Here is a 7,461-nt window from a genome sequence, read left to right on the forward strand (position 1 = left end):
TGCCTGATGCCAGTGGAGACCATGTGTCCTGTTTCAAGCATTCAGCTCTTCTGTCCCCCAAAATTGGAACTTCCTCAACTGACGACAGATCCTACTTTGGGAAATGGGGTCCTGAAGCCACTGTTTGAACGGATCTTAGAGTACAAGAGTAACTTATTCTACCTAAAACATCCGTCCCAACCGCAACCCCGGATATAACTGTAACTCCTTCTATCAGCAACTGACCCAAAGGTTTGGCTGCCCCCCGTGCCTGCCTCAGCCAGACAGCTCTTGAGACCATTCCGTGTCTACCTGCGATCTTCTGCCCTGCTGGGCTGGGTCCCGTTATTCCCGTTTACAGGATACTTGGGGCTGGCCTGGTCCCTGATGGCGCAGGCAGGCAGAAGGCCCTCCCCCTCCCGGCCTGCTATCTCAGAACTCATCACCCAGCGTTCTCTCTCGCTGGCTCCAAAGCTGCTTCAAGCCACAGAGTTTGGTCTCCATCACCCCTCCTCTTCATTCCCATGCTCACTGCTGCCCTGTCCCGGCCTCTGTCTGCTGCCTCAGGTAGTGGATGAGCCAGAGAACCTACATGGCTGGCGTTTCTGACTCCTTGTCTCTCACACCCCCTGCACACCACAGGCTGTTTCTTAGAAGTCACGTATGACTTCGGGGCGCCTGGGTGGCTCAGTGGGTTAAAGCCTCTGCCTTCGGCTCGGGTCATGATCCCAGGGTCCTGGGATTGAGCCCCGTGTTGGGCTCTCTGCTCAGCAGGGAGCCTGCTTCCCTTCCTCTCTCTCTCCCTGCCTCTCTGCCTACTTGTGATCTCTGTCAAATAAATAAATAAAAATCTTAAAAAAAAAAAAAGTCACGTATGACTTCAGATGACTCCAAAGTGGAGAGTGAGGCTTCTCCCACCCTGCCTTTCCCTCACTCTAAGACCTCACAGATGGCAGGACACCGTGCTATTTTCTGTACCTCTCAGTAAAAAAGTGGCTGTCATTAAGCCATAACACAATATTTTCCTATCACTTGGAAGTTTTTTTTTTAATGTTCTAGATATTGAAAAATATTTTTTGGACAATGTAATTTTTAATTTTTTTTAAATTTTTGGACATTTTTAGAGATGAGTTTTCATCATAGCTTACTCTTGTGCATACACAGAAAGGAAACAGAGGTGAAATAAATTGATTCAAATAGTCCTCACAGTTCTGCACAGTGTCCAGCTCTTTTAAATCATTTTTCAACTTGGGGTCATAGGTGGCTGTGTTTTTCTATGAAACATTGGCTTCTGTGGCATCGAGAGCCATGGTGTTGCAACGTTTCTTAAGAGTAACCACATTGAGATACCACCTGACACCAGTTAGAATGGCCAAAATCAGCAAGACAGGAAACAACGTGTGTTGGAGAGGATGTGGAGAAAGGGGAACCCTCTTACACTATTGGTGGGAATGCAAACTGGTGCAGCCACTTTGGAGAACAGTGTGGAGATTCCTCAGGAAATTAAAAATAGAGCTTCCCTATGACCCTGCAATTGCACTACTGGGTATTTACCCCAAAGATACAGATGTAGTGAAAAGAAGGGCCATCTGTACCCCATTATAGCAGCAATGGCCACGGTCGCCAAACTGTGGAAAGAACCAAGATGCCCTTCAATGGACGAATGGATAAGGAAGATGTGGTCCATATACACTATGGAGTATTATGCCTCCATCAGAAAGGACGAATACCCAACTTTTGTAGCAACATGGACGGGACTGGAAGAGATTATGCTGAGTGAAATAAGTCAAGCAGAGAGAGTCAAGTATCATATGGTTTCACTTATTTGTGGAGCATAACAAATAATATAGAGGACAAGGGGAGATGGAGAGGAGAAGGGAGTTGAGGGAAATTGGAAGGGGAGGTGAACCATGAGAGACTATAGACTCTGAAAAACAACCTGAGGGTTTTGAAGGGGCGGGGGGTGGGAGGTTGGGGGAACCAGGTGGTGGGTATTAGGGAGGGCACGGATTGCATGGAGCACTGGGTGTGGTGAAAAAACAATGAATACTGTTATGCTGAAAATAAGTTAAAAAAATAATAATAAATAAAATAAAATAAAAAAGAGTTGTCCACAGTCATCTCTGGGATTTCCTCCCAACTGTGGACATTCCTTCCAAAAATGTTCAGGCCAAGTGCAGCAAATGACAGCTAGGTCAGGACCACTACCTGGAATCAGCTGTCAGAGCATCCTGATTTCAGGGATTTTAAAATGTGCGTCTTAGAATAATGGAAACAATGGTAAGTCTGACCTGATGTTTCTGAACATATTATCACGGCTTTAAAACTTATCAGAGAGAAAATCCAGGATCCAGAATTTCCCTTGGCCTTTTTACATGGCACCACCCTGTGTCTATTTCCAGAGATTTCTGTTTTGTGATTTGACTCTTGGCAGCCTCTTACCCATCGGGCCCATTTTCCAAAGGAGAGGGATGAGAACTTCAAAGCTGGCCCTAGAAGAGGAGCTCCTGTCAAGGACTCCCTGGTTTTAATCCAGCCAAGTTTGCACTTGGATCCATCCAAAGAGTACCCAGTGCTGAGTACTGAGATAGGACAGGCCTGCAACAAGTGTTTTCAGATCCAATATTCTCTTTTTGTAATAAACATTTCTAGCCATCCAGGGGCAAATCGTATTTTCCAAAGATGGCCACAAAAATATCTGTCCCATAGGGTGCCTGGGTGGCTCAGTCGTTAAGCATCTGACTTTAGGTGAGGTCATGACCCCAGGGTCCTGGGATCGAGCCCCATATCAGGCTTCCTGCTTAGCGGGAAGCCTGCTTCTCTTTCTTCCCCTCCCCCTGCTTGTATTCCCTCTCTCTGTGTGTCAAATAAATTAATAAAAATCTTTGTCCCACCTTTGTCACCCCCTTATCAAGAGATGGAGCCTCCTGATCCACCCCTTGAAGCTGTGTGAGTTTACATCTTCTTTGTAATCAACGGAAGAGGACAGAGTGCACTTGTGTCTTCTGAGGCTACGTCAGACAAGACCACACAACCTCCGTCGCACTTGCTGGAACACCCATGCTGGACCCTGACCTGCCACGTAAGCAGGCTGATGGCTCGAAGGCAGCCATGCTGGGAGCCCCCAGGACTACGAGACTGTGTGGACAGGGAGAGACACCTGGCCTGCCCCCGCCTCCCAAGCTCCAGCCTCTCTCTGACTCCAGTTGTGAAAGATAAAGTGACTGTTGTAATTCTAAGCCACTGAATTTTGGGACGATTCATTATATGACAATGGTAACTGGCAAACACCTTTTGTTGTTTTGGTGTCCCAGCCACCTCATGCTCACAGAGATTGAATTACTCTCTCTCCCTCATCTCTTCTTCCCATCACCCTTAAGTTCTAGAAGAGAAAATTTAGATAGCTTACCATCTATTGCATAAATAAGAAATAATTCAAGTTAGCTTGAGAAGCTGGAAAAAAGCTAATTCTTTTTAAGGAGGGGTGCAGAGGGAGAGAGAGAATCTTAAGCAGGTTCCATGATGGGCACAGAGGCAGACAGCGGGCTCAATTTCACAACTCCAAGATCATGACCTGAGTCAAAGTCAAGTCAGATGCTTAACCAACTGAGCCACCCAGACATCCCAGAAGCTAAAAAAAAAAAAAAGTTAAACCATGAATTCCTTCTTCCGGTCTCAGTCCTGGCATGAGCAGCTTCTGGGGGTGGGAGACAGTGAAAGTGTCCTCCTGTCCCATCTGAGCAAGGGGGTGCCAGGCCTCTAAACATGGGCAGGACTAGGTTTTGTGGGACATGAATCTTACACAATTTTGGGAATGCTCTTAAAACAAACAACAACCAAAATTAGAAAAAAAGAAAAAGAAAACAAACCAATTTAGGATATCAAATCACAACTTTAAAAAGCAAAAAAGACCACAAACATGATAAAATCCAGGAAAAATACAGAACATGACAACAAATGGCCTGGCACAACTTTTTAATATTCTTTCCTACTTTTGGTTGGGGGACATGTGTTCTTTAATTTTTTTTTTTAAAGATTTTTTTATTTATTTAATCGACAGAGAGAGATCACAAGTAAGCAGAGAGGCAGGCAGAGAGGGGGAAGCAGGCTCCCTGCTGAGCAGAGAGCCCGATGCGGGGCTCGATCCCAGCACCTTGGGATCATGACCTGAGCTGAAAGCAGAGGCTTTAACCCACTGAGCCACCCAGGTGCCCCTGTTCTTTAATTTTATACTATCATTTTCAATATAGTATGAAGGAAATTAATCTAGTCTGGAAGGTCAGGGTCAGAGAATGTTTCCTTCAGGAAGTGACATTAAAAGGAAGAGTGAGAGTTGTGAAGACAAACTGTACCTGCAGCAGGAGGGAGCTGAGGGAGGGCAGAAGGGCTGTGGCTCCTGCATGAAAGGGAACTGAACCTCAGTAACCCTAAGATCCACATGGTTTTCTTAGCTCTGGTGGGTCAGAGGATAAAAAACTAAAGAGGAAATGATTAAAATGCAGGGAACCCCTAGTGCTGCCCCTATCGGAACAAAGAGGACCTGCGAGTGCCTGGCCTTTTAAAAAATCAGTTGTCTGATACAGAAGTAGTGAAAAGAAGGGCCGATATGCACCCCAATGTTCAGAGCAGCAATGTCCACAATTGCCAAACTGTGGAAGGAGCCGAGATGCCCTTCAACAGACGAATGGATAAAGATGTGGTCCCTATACACAATGGAATATTCCTCAGCCATCAGAAAGGATGAATACCCAATATTTGCATCAACATGAATGGAATTGGAGGGGATTATGCTACGTGAAATAAGTCAAACAGAGAAAGACAATTATCATGTGGTTTCACTCACATGTGGAACATAAGGAATAACGCAGAGGACCATAGGGGAAGGGAGTGGAAAAAATCAGAGAGAGACAAACCATGAGAGACTCTGGACTCCAGGAAACTGAGGGTTTCAGAGGGGAGGAGAGTGGGGAAAGGGGTGGCTGGATGATGGGTATTAAGGAGGGTACGTGTAGTGATGAGCACTGGGTGTTATATGCAACTAATGAATCATTGAACACTGCATCAAAAACTAATGATGTACTATACAGTGGTTAACTGAGCATAATTTAAAAAAGCAATTATGAACATTAAAAAAAAATCGGTCACCTTTGTGACACAACATCACTGCCACCTCCCTTGGGGAGCTTCTCCTTCCTCAGATCTGCTCCCCCCGCCCCCGGCCACCCAGAGCCCAGGTCATGAACCACACAGCAGGGTCAGGTGGCTTGGCTGCGAGAGGGTCCCAGGGGACATGGGAGACCACACCTGCTCAGTCCACACCTGCTCAGTCGGGCTCCACTCTGCATTTTCTCTTTGGGGGCTGGAGGGCTTAGGCCCTCCCACAACTTGATAAATTCCCCCACTATTCTTCTGGAATAGGTCCTGCTTCCACCCTGAGTCCTGTCCTTGTTTCTTTATGATTTTTTAAAGAAAGATTTTACTCATTGATTTATTTGAGAGAGTGCATGATGGAGGGAGGAGCAGAGGGAGAAGGAGAAGCAGACTCCCATGGAGCAGGGAGCCCCCACCCTAGGCTCAATCTCACCACACTGAGATCATGACCTGAGCTGAAACCGAGTTAGGTGCCCAACTGGCTGAGCCACACAAGCGTCCCTCCTCATTTCTTTAAATTTGGGAGGCTGGGTTTCTGTAAACTCACAAGAAGAAAAAATATTTTTTAAGTAGTCACTTATAAAAGGAGAATACATACATATTGCAAAAGATTCAGGCAGTATGAAAAAGCCTAAAGAAAAAAAAATTTAGAACTCCTGACATTTCTTTCTAGTTTCCTCATTCTGTGGTCACACTATGTGGTACGTATTCTCTCCATTGGGAGAAGTGGTACAAGACTGGAGAGGATTGGGTGAGGTTTTACAAGGCCCAGTACCTAACTTGCCCAATGTTTCCTGGGTCCTGAAATGTATATGCTCAGCTTCGGGTTAGAGTTCAATCTTTATCTGTTAGGCAAAGTATAGTCATTATTTTCTTGATCTTTGCACCTAAGTTTCTTTATTTGGAGTGTGATGATAATAGTGTCTCCCTTTCATATGGTTGCTCTAAGGAGGAAGAAAAGAGCTTGGACTGCCCAGCTGCAAGGACTGTCTGGGACTGAGGAGGTGTGTTTGCGGTTTCCCAAAGACATTCTGGTGATTCTTTCTTGCGTTCCCCATAGATCTTGTTGTGTGTCATCGGAAATTCACGATGATTATGTGATCATTGTAGACAATCTCTTCATCAGTTAAAGAGTTCTGAGACCCCCCAATGCTTTTGACATCGATATTAAAATTAAGACAATTATTTACTTCTTGACTGCAACTGCCTGGTACTCTTTACCCACCGTTTCCCATTCAACCAGAATCCGTTGCTCTGGCCTGTCCCTTGAAATAGTAAAATTTCATGTTTTTAATCCAACCCGAGGTCATTATCAACTTCAGAAGCCAAACAGGACCCATTCATTTCCCCAGTAAAATTAGCAGAGTTGTATGCTTCTTCCCATCTCCTCCCTCCTAACTTTTACTAGAATGATCTACAATTTGGGAGAAAGCATAGTCATCAAATTATTTATTACTTTATTTTTACATTATACATCTTTCTTTCACTGGGTAGCATTTGTATTATTTTATACCCATCGTTAGCACAATTACTTAGTACTAAGTTTGTATAGAAGAGGAGCTACTGCTGGCAAGTTTCTTCCCCGTTGATCGGTTCTTTGCTTTGATTGGTATTGTAGACTGCTATGAACATTTTTGTTATTTTCCAGATAGACTATGTGGGTAATATACATGCTTTCGCCTTTGAGTATCCGTTTGGGTAGACAGGAAGTTTCTGCTACTTTAGGTGACCTAATTTTCTTGCCTCACCAATGTCCTTGAAATAAAGAACAGCATCCTACTGTTGTTTTTCAGTTTTTATCTTTTTTCCCTTCCTCTGAATACAGGGAGTCCCACCAACCTGCAGGTTGAGATCTCCTTTAGTTTAGGGGATGTTTCTTCTTGTTTCCTAAAATATTGCTCACTTAACATGTGTCCTGCCTGACAATACTTAAGCCTTTGTTATTTAGAGCAGTATCAGGCTCACAGCAAAACTAAGAGGGAGGCACACAAATTCCCCTAGCTACCCCCCAACACACGCCTCCTCCATGACCAACAGCCCCCCACCGGTGGCACACTTGTTGACTGATGACCGTACATGACCCTCATTCCAGCCGAAGTCCAGAGTTTACAGCTTCGCTCTTGGTGTGTTGCATTGTATGGGCTGCCTGTTAATATCTTCATTCCATCGACTGACAGTACTCTGGATTTCTACTGCGTGATCTCTCTACCTCCTTCATTCTCTCTGGTCACTTTCCTTGCTTGGTGCTTGTTGTAATCTAGGAGGTTTTCTTAAGACTGCTCTTGACACCCACGGTACTTACTTCCAGTGTGGGCGGTGCTCTTCGCTGTC

Source organism: Martes martes (genome assembly GCF_963455335.1).
Source record: "Martes martes genome assembly, chromosome: 1".
In the NCBI taxonomy this organism is placed as follows: domain Eukaryota; kingdom Metazoa; phylum Chordata; class Mammalia; order Carnivora; family Mustelidae; genus Martes; species Martes martes.